Source organism: Chiloscyllium plagiosum, unplaced genomic scaffold, assembly GCF_037043375.1.
Source record: "Chiloscyllium plagiosum isolate Xiang-an unplaced genomic scaffold, Cpla_swu_hap1 HiC_scaffold_47, whole genome shotgun sequence".
In the NCBI taxonomy this organism is placed as follows: domain Eukaryota; kingdom Metazoa; phylum Chordata; class Chondrichthyes; order Orectolobiformes; family Hemiscylliidae; genus Chiloscyllium; species Chiloscyllium plagiosum.
The window spans coordinates 44880077-44892242 of NW_028270185.1; the positions used below are offsets into that span (position 1 = coordinate 44880077).

At 43.2% G+C, this 12166-nt stretch overlaps 1 non-coding gene across 1 annotated transcript; it reads left to right on the top strand.

Annotated features, from left to right (window-relative positions):
* The first annotated feature begins 11426 nt into the window (after positions 1 to 11426).
* trnar-ucu (transfer RNA arginine (anticodon UCU)) lies at positions 11427 to 11518 on the top strand. The gene is given in 2 exon segments: positions 11427 to 11463; positions 11483 to 11518. It is a non-coding gene; the product is annotated as a tRNA-Arg (tRNA).
* The last annotated feature ends 648 nt before the right edge of the window (positions 11519 to 12166 follow it).

A 12166-nucleotide genomic window follows, 5' to 3' on the forward strand; every position in this document is an offset into this window, starting at 1 on the left:
TCGGCTGAGTAATGAGACATCACGGTCTCATCGTCCTGATTGTCAGATAGACTGATTCCACAAATATGCACCGTAATAGTTATTACCAATTGAAATTGGTAATTGGTGCCAATGAATACCGTGACTATCAGAACTATCGGGGAGAGTAGTTTCGACCTCTTCCTCACCGAGGGACATTTTGCAAAGGATGTCCTGTTACTTCACAAACTGACCACCTCGCAGCTGGCCATGGAAGTGTCTAGCACAAAAATGCCCTTTGGCCCACTAAGTCTGCGCCAGTCCAACACAATCCCCTGAACGGTTGTTATCTCATTTGGCGTCACTTTTGTCAGAGAGGGAAACGTATTCAGTAATGGAAGTTTACAACTAAATGGATCTTACCTGCTTTTTCTCTCCTGACAGGCGGTTGGTTGCAGATGATTAACGTTCCTTGCCTGAGTTATACACATTTCACCTTATCCTGCGATTTGAATTTGAAACAAGAAAGCAGGGAACAAGCACTCTTCAAATTCACTCTCGGCTCTCAATTACAGTCAGAAAATACTTAACTGCAATGAGAAATCCTTAGTGGAATTAACGTCCATCGTGTCAACACTTGGCCACAACTGCAGAAGCGCGCTACTAAATTCGTTTCAAGTTTATTTGTTTGAATTCAATCACCACAGTTTCGATAGGGTTAAACGTCAGGTCATGTTTGGACTGTGTAAACAATCTCGATGGTTGAAATGGTCATTCATTTAAAAAGAAAGGAGAGATTGCAGGAAAAACTAAACAGATCTGGCAGCATCTGGGGAGAGATAAACAGAGACAACGATTCGGAGCTTCTCCAGGAGTTTTTCAGAACTCCATTTTCTTTCACATCTAATGTCATACCTGCCGAGTTCCTTGAGCTGTTTCGGTTTTTGTTTGAGAGTCGGAGTGTCCACAACCCTTCACAAGCCATTCAAAAATACAGAAATGCATTTGTGTTTCCTCACTGATTTGGTTTCCGTTTGGCTACATATTACTGACCCTATTAAAAACCAGAAAGTGCACAGCAAAGGAGGTAGATGGATAAGAACAGCGACCGCTCCATGCGTGGGTGCACCCTCTCGGTTAACAGCCAGACGAGAGGACTAATTGCTTCACAGAGTCCCTTGTAGCAGGCCCCTTGCAGGATCTCCTAAAGCAGACTGTTAATGAATTCAAGCTTTTGCCTATCCTTCGCAAAACGAAAATTGTCTTCAATTGGTTTGACGTTTCCAAAATTAATCCTGGAGCATTCATTGTGGACAATGGGAACAGTTTGATCTCACACTTTGCAGACACATACATGTCACCGGGAACTAGCTCTCCTAAAAGCGGAACCTTCTCCCTTCGAGCCTTTTGAGGAATATTTTTCTGAACTCGGTAAAATCTCGGAACTGTGCGGTAAAAAAAAACAGATTGTGTGAGAACAGCTGTCGCTCTGTTCCTGGGTCGTGGGAGAACAGCAACCTGTCAGTGAAGAGCCGAAAAAAATGACTCACCTCGCGACAGAGACTGTTGATCCAATGGCTTCAATGATCCCCGAATGCAAGCTGCAGCCTGCTCCTCACATATTTACAAACATCTTTAATTAGTATGTAGTTTCCAAAGTAAATCCTGGGCAATTCACGATGAATACATGGGAATAGGCTGATACCACCCTTTACAGCCACATGCATGACACCGGAAATAAGTTATCCTCCTACAGAGATCGCCTCATTTCCAGCCTTTCAGTGTCCTACCTGTTCCCGTATTTTCTAATTGCCCCGGAGCTGAGATGAGATTTGACTTCCTGACGTGCAGGAACAGAATCCTTCAATGTCACAGATCAATTCAAGTCCGGAGTACATCAATTCAAGTCCGGAGTACACCGGCCTCCGAAAGAACAGAAAGATTTCTAAACTGTCTCTGCCCAGCCGGCCAGTTAACCCTTCATTTTCCACTGAATCCGCGCCCCAAGGAATATCTAAAAATTCACAAAGCTCGACGCTGGGATTTCTGTTTTGCTTGCTGAAAGGTTTCCCATTTGACAATTGGCAACATTTTCCTAGAATCTTTTCACAATCCTCTGCTTTGCACCATGTAGAGAGATAAATTAAACTCCTTTTGTGGAGAGATTCACGACTATGGAAATATTTTCTTTGGAGCAAGTTTTCTGTATGTCAAGAAATGAGCAGACCTGAGAACATATCGATTTGTTGGGATGGTTTTTCTGGAGTTGCAGAGATAACTCATCCAACAAGAAATCATTTAAAATCAACTGTGAGTGAAACATGCTCGGTATTGATGAGAGATTGAATGCATATAACGGATCCATTTTCATGAGCAGAGAGATTAATAACATGGAAATAGTCGAGTGAAAAAAGATGCACTTCTATCGCGCCTTTCAGCTCCACTCCAATCACAGGCACTGAAGCACCTGTGAAGCAGATGTGTCATTGTCAGTAATAATGTGCTCATCAGGGCAGTTTGTTCAAACAAAGGTTAAAAAAGAAAACTCAGAACTGGCACTGGAGAGAGCAGTGGGAATATGTTTTACTTTAAAAGTTTGTTCTGTTCTACTTTATATCCAGAATAGTGAAGGACCGGAGATCCCAATCTCAGGGGAAGGGGTTACCCACATAAGAAATAAATGAGGAGGATGTTCTCACATTCAGAGGGTTGCAAGTATATAGAAACATTTACAGCAGAGGCCTTTCAAGACTGAGTATATTCAAGGCTTCAATTATCTCTCTGTTAATAGCATAGAGAAAGGGGCAGTGTAAAATGTGTCCAAATTTGCTGGCAATACACATGCGTGGGAGAGAATGTTATGATGAGATCGTGGCAATATTAATAGGCATATAGATAGATTGGGTGAGTGGGCAAAAACTTGTCAGATGCAATTACATGTCCGGATTATGAGGTCATGCACGTTGGTTGGAAGATTCAAAACACAGAGAACCATTAAAACCGACAGAAAGTAGAAGAAACGTGTGACAGTGTTTTCTTATATACTCCACAAACAAAATTTAGTATCATATTATTTCCATGATAAAAAGGATGGCTCCCTTTACGATTGCTAACAATGAAAGAGATGGTTTCCCAGGAAAGAAAAAAAAATAACTGAAACTAATAGCCAAATCGAAAATTTAGAAAAGACTTGGATCGTTCCAATAGACGATGTTAATGTTTATGGTTCTCTACCATTTGTTTACAAAGGGGCTGGGTGTGGGAATTAGGGGAACTGCGGAGTGGAAGTCAGATTACCCATGATTACACTCATCCTTCATCTGTCTTCGTTATTTTGTACGTTTTATTTCGCATTTTGCTTCCTATGAGTGCCCTTGTAAACTGTACCCGCTGGTGACTTATTTCCCTGGTTGTTTTTCATCACAACCCGAAAGAAATCAACATTCGTTTCTCCTGAATCTCGGTAATCTCTGATCAAATGTCACCAGCACATCGACATTTTCCACGTCGGTCTGCCTTCTTGAAATATTAATTGATTTGCCACTGTGTTACTGTTGCATAAATCAAGAATAAATCAAACCGCACCAATAGCATCTAGGATGTAAACGCAGATAACTGCAGCCGCTCCCCAGACTACCGCAAACGGTGCGATCTCAGAAGCACACATTGTACATCCAGGAAACTCAAAACAACAGAAACACACTTTTGGGCTGTTTCTCAATCAGCAATCGAATTTTACATTGGTAATGTCAACAGTTCCCTCACACAAGGAACTACCTAATGCTGCAGACGGAGGATAAAGTGTGGACTGTAGATACTGGAGATCAGAGTCAAGAGTGTGGTGCTGGAAAACACAGCAGATCAGGCAGCATCTGAGGAGTAGCAGAATCGACGTTTTGGCCGAATGTCTAATGAAGTATTCATGTAAGAAACATCCATTCTCCTGCTTCTTGGATGCTGCATAACCTGCTGTACTTTTCCAGGAACACATTCTCCATTGCTGCAGACTGTCACACATTGCGAGATTCCAGCCACGGAATCAGCGACACTCAGTGTCATGAGTCAACTTACTGCGGACACCTGGCAGTGGTGTTTCATGTCAAGTTGATCTTCAAGAATGCGTATCGTGAGTTGTCTGTCCTGTATAATGTTTCCTGCAGTCACGACATGCAATACTTTTTTTTTTCAAATTTGTCTTGCCTATGATGGGTATTTGGTCCATTTTTTGGTGAATTGTTTCAAATATGTCTTTCGCTTTATGCTGTCTCATAACTCTGAGTGGTCAGAGGAGTCTGGCTGTACATGCTGAGACATACTTTTACGTATCATTTAGAGAGCTTGGTTTGTTGGGTAATGGCATGTCCTCCTGGCGTTGGTTTTGACAAGAATCTGCGGGAATATCTATTGTTGCAAAATATTTCTGGAAGATCCACTAAACAACACAACCAGCTGTTCCAAGTAGCAATGCACAGCGATGACGAGGACAACAAATTCGACTGTGACAACACAAATACATTGGGGCCAGCTAAACAGAGTGAAGCCAGAGAATGTCTGGAATGACGAGACTCGTCCAATGACTCCATTAAAAAACAAGTTGATCTGGACTCAATATATTGGGACATGCAAATTAACGACAAGAAACAACAATTGAATGCAGTGGGAAATAAATCAAATCAATTCGAAACGCTGCAGGACAGCAGAGCTTCACATGAGTTTCATCTGCCTTGAAGATATCACCGAGAAAGGGGAGGAAAGGTCCGCAAACCAACTTCCCAAATCCATCGAACTTCCCCACACCATCTGCATCCTTCACCTGAACAACAGATTTTTACACAAACCTTGAAACTCTGAAACAGTCAGAGCTGCCCCAGCGGGAAAATGAAAACTGGCATCCAACGTGACAACTGAGGTTACCAAACGCCACCAGTTGGATGTCAGAACTAACTGAGGCTGCACGCTACTTGTGCATCCCCTTGTCAATAACAACCTGCTTGATTATCCTCATCCCATTTTCCATCATTTACCGTTGTATGCCTTAAGCATTACAAATTCACAGTTAAGTATCTCTGAAGATTATTAGAATTTCTGCCGCTCTGACTCATAGGGACAATGATGTCTGGATTCCAATGACTCGCAAGCTGATAAAGATTTTTTTATGTAGAGCTACTCGAACGTTTATGACTCTTATCTTAAATCTATGATTGATTGATCCATCCATCATCGAGAAATATTTCGTTAAGTGTACCCAATCCATTAGATTAGATTACATTACAGTGTGGAAACAGGCCCTTCGGCCCAACAAGTCCACACCGACCCGCCGAAGCGAAACCCACCCATACCCCTACCCCTACATACCCCTTACCTAACACTACGGGCAATTTCCCATGGCCAATTCACCTGACCCTGCACATCTTTGGACTGTGGGAGGAAACCGGAGCACCCGGAGGAAACCCACGCAGACACGGGGAGAATGTGCAAACTCCACACAGTCAGTCGCCTGAGTCGGGAATTGAACGCGGGTCTCAGGCGCTGTGAGGCAGCAGTGCTAACCACTGTGCCACCGTGCCCCTTATTATTTCCTACATCTCAATACTGTCTCCGCTCAATCTCTCCTGCTCTCACAAAAGCAAAGCCAGTCTGTCGAAACTCTTTCATAGCTGAATTTCTTCAGTCCAGACAATATATTGGCAAATCACTTCTGCACCATTTCCACAGCTCTCATGTCGCTTATTTTATGTGAATTGCAGAATTATACATAACACTCTAGCGAGAGACGAATAAAGACTGGAAATAAATGTGGGGAATTCTCAAACATTGGTCTTTTCCAATAAAGTCTCTTTTCCTCGATACTGTTCTGCGTCCTTTTCATGAATCCAGTGCTCCAATAATATCTGGTCCATGCAAATCAAACACTTTACATGAGGATTAATAACCCAACCACATTATCTGATTGCATTAAGTGGCTTAAAGCTCCTCATGGTGGTATTGGTGCAAGTTCACAAAAGAAGAGTGACAGCTGCAGCACTTACTTAACGGTGTCAATGTGAAAGTGAATGTTACTTTGTGCAAAGCCCCAGTGGCATGTGAGGAAGGATAGAATGGAAGAATGGTGATTGGGAAAGGGAGAAACTTCTCTGAGATTATGTACAGATAAAGGTTGAAGCAAGAAAATCATCACCTTCGAGAGCATTTTACCCTTAAAAATTGATTTCTTCCTTTCTGCGTTTGTTTTGCAAGTGTTATGTGGAGTAACATGGAACAAATGCGCATTGCTGATACTCGGATTTGAATGCAGGTTGCTTCGGCCACAATGCAGAGGATGAGCCACTATACAATCACATGAAAAAATAACCAACAGTAAACGCAATAAATGCAATGACTGAGATTGGCGAGGAACAGCACCACATGCACAAAGGATAACCTACTGAGATTGGGTTGTATCGTCATCTTCAATGTCCTCAGTGGCAGTGGAAAGTCCATCATTGAGAATGTCGAAGACTGATTTCGATAGATTTCGAGAAAAGATGAATTTTACAGGCTTAGCAAACAAATTGGTGAAATGTTGGTTTAAATAACAACGAAGTTTCTCATCATTACGAAGGTTGTAACTACGGTTACACACTTCAATCACACTGGCTTCCAGGTCTGGAATAACAGAAATTTGGCGACGCAGTGGTGAAGATCCGATCGGAATTTGAGAGCGGAATGAATGCGAGAATCTTTACTCTTTCTGCCACTGACCAAGTCCGTGAGCATGCAATTCTTCTATGAAGGCAGAGATGTGCGTGAAAAGCCCAGGATGGGAGCTCCAAACGAGGCTGGAGCAACTGGAATAGAGAGCTGTGGGAGAAAAGGCTGGGAGTTCTAACCTTATCTGAATACACTTCAATTGACATGGCGCAGTAACCTAGGATTGATGGAGAGTATCTTGAGCCATTTTAATCTGAACTGAAATAGTTTTTGACAGCATACATTTTTGTGGATTGAGGGAGGATCTGCCCCAGGGAATTGTCACAATTATAAATAAACATTTCGCAAAGACTGAACTCGGCTAGGTGTGTCCGAGCGTTGTGAAATTGGCTAAATCTCAGTGCACTCTGACATTTCTCATATTCTGACTTTGCAGTCGGTTGATTTTCGGGAAGGAATTTTTAAAATATTTTTCTGTTATTGAAATTCCTGCTAGCTTGTTCTGGTCTGGTCATTGATGTAACATGAACAACCGAACATTAATATGATTTTGGGTTTCTGTTCGACGTTCCCTCGAATTATGGAAGAACAACAGGACAGCAGAGGTGAAATTTATCAGAACAGCAGTGATCAAATTGAATGAATGGGCAGACAGAGGATGAATGGAAGCTTCATGGGGATAAATGTATTTTCTTTGCCAATGAAAGTACCCGCATCACAAAGTGTCTCACCTGGACTGACAGAAATCAAGTCTATAAGTCCTTATAAACTTGAGGTGGGGAGAATGTAAACACAGCCAGCTCCAAAAAAAAGAAACATTTGTTCTTTTCTGAATCTCAGTCCCGGACTGACTAAGATGACCTTTGGAAAATTATTTTGCACAATGTCCGAGGAGGACTTACAGATTCGACCACGGAAACCAAATTAAATATCAAGATCGCTACACCTCCCCCCCCCCCCCTTTTGACACATGGTCCTCACTGTGTATTAATTGGCACGGAATGGGAATAATAATCGCGTTGACAGGGTTTACCAATGGGGCCACACCACACCCATTCCCTCATTCTGCACCCTGCCATTGTCCATTCACGCTTGTCCTTCGGCGTGGCCTGCGACTCGACCTCCCATAAGTCTGCTTTAGATTACAAATAATTGACATACACATGTCAACTGATCACTTGGCGGCTGCTGGGCTGCTGTCCTTCCCGAAGAGTTTGCATTCGCATTGCCTTGAGAAAGGGAATCGTACTTTTTCGTGTGGGCTTCACATTTACAGACAACGAATGATTTAGGCGGTAGGACCGCTTCCAGGAGGTCAGAAGTCAGACCACGGTGTATTTTGGGCTTTCCAGTGGAGGTCAAGAACCCCCTGTGTTTCCACAGAGTTCCACAATTATGTACAACCCCGAATGCATACCTGCAGTCTGTGTAAATATTCTCTATCATTCACTCAGCCAATTGACATGCCTCAGTCAAGGCAATCAGCTTTGTTGCTTGAGCTGACAGATGACAAGTGAGTGATTCCGCTTTGACTACCTCGTGGCTATTTACTACAGCATACCAAACACCATTGTGGCCTATCCGTTTGCCCCTGAATGCGGACCCATTCACAAAAAAACGCAATATCCTGATACTGTGTTTGTGAAGCCTGCACGCCTGGTCTTGGTGAGTTACAGCGACACAGTCATGTGGGTCTCTGTCTCCTGTTGTGGCGAGAAGGCTAGCAGCATTACGGACGTTACATCTCGTTATTGTAATGTTAGGCATCTCCAATAGTACAGTATTGTTTCTGAGCCAACGTGCTGCAGACATGTGTGCTGTGTTTTGCTCGAAAAATAGTAAGGATCCATGTGGGACCAGGAGGCTTAATTCTCCAAAGCCGACTGTGTCCCTGGACGCTACAACAAACTTTTGAAGCTGCAAACACGGCTTGCAGGCATATAGGCAATCCTGCCGCTACGGGGTCTAGGTTTAGCCAAAATGTAAGCTACCTGCCTCAATTTTCCCACATTCTCCTGCATCCGATCAGATGTCATGCATCTACCGTTTGTACAAAAGGCTTGTTTTGATTCTGACCCCCAGTGTAGGTGTGATTTTGGAGCGCATGTTCAGCTGCAACGATCTCTGGTTCTGAAACTCTAAGCCATTGGAAATTTCATTTAGAGGCGCCTCAAGGGTTGTGTAATGTGGGATAAAAAATCGACAGTAGGAGTGCAAGACCAAAAAGAATAGCACTTGTTACTTCGTGTGAGGCTTTGGAATTTGCAAATTGCTTGAACTTTGTCTTGACCAATGCACTTCCCTGATTCAGACAAGAAATGACCAAAGAACTTCACCTGTTGTTGCACAAATTGTAGATTTGCGACACAAGATTTGTGCCCATTCACGGCGAGATGGCAGAGCGACACAAGCGTATCTTTCTCACATTGTTCCTCTGTTGGTGCTGCTATTAATCATTCGTCTACATACTACAGAAGCGCTGACCCCGTGGTTAAAACACAAATCTCCCGACTCCAGCATCGAGCCTCATTAATTATGATGGGGGACTTACAGTCACCTTGACAAAGTCGCTTGAGTGTATATGATTTTCCGTTGAGTGGAAAAGTGAACCAGAATTGACTTTCTGGGTGTACCGGTACACTAAAGAAGATATTTGATAATTCCGTGGCAGAAAACCATTTACTGTCAGGTGGAATTCGAACTGAAATAGTACAAGGATTAGGAACATTTGGGGCGGGCGGAACAACAGCATAATTGACTACCTGCTGGTCTTGAACAAAGCTCCGTTTCCCCGATTCACCTGGAATGTTTGCCTTTTTGACCAGAAAAATGGGGGCTCTCATCGGTGATTATCCACAGGGGATTATCACTCAAGCTTTCAGGAGGGATGCAAAGTAGTATCCTTTGGCAGTCTCGTGTTTTAACGGGTCTCGTGCTCTGCATGGGCGATACTCAGATTTCCGGGCTATCCTTATGGGTTCACAGCTTCCTATGAACCCCACATCACGTTTGCCTTTTGCCCTGCACTCAGTAGTGACCCTTCTTAATCTTGGGTCCGAAACATCTACCATAACTAATCGCCAGGCTACCCTTTTGGCGGGGGTTACCTGGACTGCTCTATCTGCCTGAGTTAGCCAATTTAGTTTCTTCATATCTGTCCTTATGTGTGTATTGAATCAGGTACTCACGTCGTCGCTGAAAACACAATCTTTCGTTTTTTTGTGCCTGCAGTATGCATCGTCTCAAATCCTGCCACCTCTCGCTGGATGCCTTCGCCAATGGTACGTGAGGAAAGGTGTCTTCCACATCAAAAGGATTTTTTTTCTCATTCCTTGACTGTTTGTCCCTGGTATGGTAGTTTACTGGCCTTGTATGTCTGCTATTATTTCGGTTTAACTTTACATTTTTTTTTTGTCTGTCTGCAACACATGCCTCTGCAAAGTCAAATAATTACTTATTTGTTTCCCTGTGCTTTTATTGGATTTAAAATAAATGTTAATTTACCATTACAATGGGCATTAAATTATTTTACAGGTTGCAGTAACAACGAGGGCCGAAGTGCCTGTACTGCATTGTGACGTTTGTTGTTGTCAGTTACGTTTCCTGCTGGTTTCAGATATTTCCCCTCACTCTGGAAGCTCCCGGTCGCATGGTCCAGAGATTTCTCTGCACTTCAGCTAATCGAGGCAACTGTATTTCCTGCTCAGAATGTGATCTCTCTCCAATGGAGAGAGGAACATTAAGTCGGTGACAAAGCTGAGATCACTTACGTTCTGTCCAGAATCAACAAATACCATCCCGATGTTCCAGTTCCTGTAACTTCAACATTACACTATGTTCCCACCCTTCAGGCTCTCTGCTTATATTCCTGATGAAAGGCTGTTTGCCGAAACGACGATTTCACTGCTCCTCGGGTGCTGCCTGAACTGTTGTGCTTTTCCAGCACCACTCAAATCTAGACACTGTGTTCCCAGGCCATCATTTCAGTCTCTGGTCTGCTGCAGTGCTCCTTCAAGACACAACATAAGCTGTAAGATACGCAACTAATTTTCTACCGACAGACCATGAAAACTTTTGGACCCAACATCAAGTTCAATAATTTTAGAAACCGTCTGCCGTCTTACACATACTTCACCCACCCTCCCTTCCCATTAGTTATGAAGACGGATCATTGGACTCGAAGCGTTAACTTTCCTTCCTTAGCAGAGATAGACAAGAGCTGCTGATTTTGTTCGGATCTTTTGGTTTTTCTTCTGAGTACTTTGTTTTTCTCTTGTAATCGCCAGATACTGGAAGCGTCTGAATGCAGGAGGAGAATTTCACAGGAGATGAAAAGAATGGCAAGGATTTGACCACTCCCATTGTGAAGGTACGCGAGCTAGGTTGGGGATGTAACTCTAAGCGCAGAGAAGGCTGAATAAGAATCCGATTAACGTGCTCATTTTATGAAGAGGATAGATATGTGTGACAGGGATAAGCCTGTATTGGGAAGGAACAGAGTAACATAAATGAAAGACAGGAGACAAGGAGGAGATTTGGGAATAATACTTTCACCTGTAGAGTATTGATTATCTGGAAATTATTATCTGAACATGTGGTAAAGGTAAGTGTCATGAGAACGTTTCAGCAGTCTGTAGCTGAACACTTGATGAGCCAGAGCACTAGTGGATAAGGACCAGGTACCAGAAAGTGTGACGAGGACAGACAGGCGCGAGATTGGTGTCCTGAATGCAATGCATCAAAGGCAAACTTGTGGGCTTAACGGCAACATAAGGCGCGGCTCTGTGGCGCAATGGAAAGCGCGTTGGACTTCTACATCTCTATTCAGATTGCGATTCAAAGGTTGTGGGTTCGAATCCCATCACGGTCGTGTTTTAATTTATGTTTTGCAAAGTGGTCAGACCAGACTCGGCTGCTCATCTGCAAAACCGGTAATATTCGTGCATAAACCGAACTGTCTCGAAACGGAACACTTTCCTCCCACAGATGTACATTATCGATGTCTATTTATGGTAGAGATCGATAAATGCCTGTTAGCCAGTACAACGTTGTGGATGGGCTGGAAAAAGACATACAATTGTTGTGTGAGCCATGATGATATCAAATTACGTGGCAGGACAGGATCGGTGTTAAGAATGGCCTCCTTCTGCTCCTTTGTGTCTGTGCCATTTCTGGCCAAGATTTTTAAATAATCACATTGAGGACAATATGAAGTAAACGCCAAATAATATTTTGGTCTCATCTCCACTTTGCTTCCCTCCCGGCTGGAATCGACAGCTCTTGTTTCAGCTTTAGATCAGACAGCGGAGGATTCTCACAAGTTCTCCTTCAGGCTTAATGTTCCTTCACATAGGTTTCCAAGTGGACACATGGAGCAAACAATTGGATTCTGGGGATTCAGGGGCAGATTTCCCCTTTGCTGGGCTGGAATTCTGGCCAAGGTAATGAACGTGAATTTCTGACATTTTGAATCTTACTCTGGATTCTTGCGACTTTACGAATTAAACTGAATTTAATT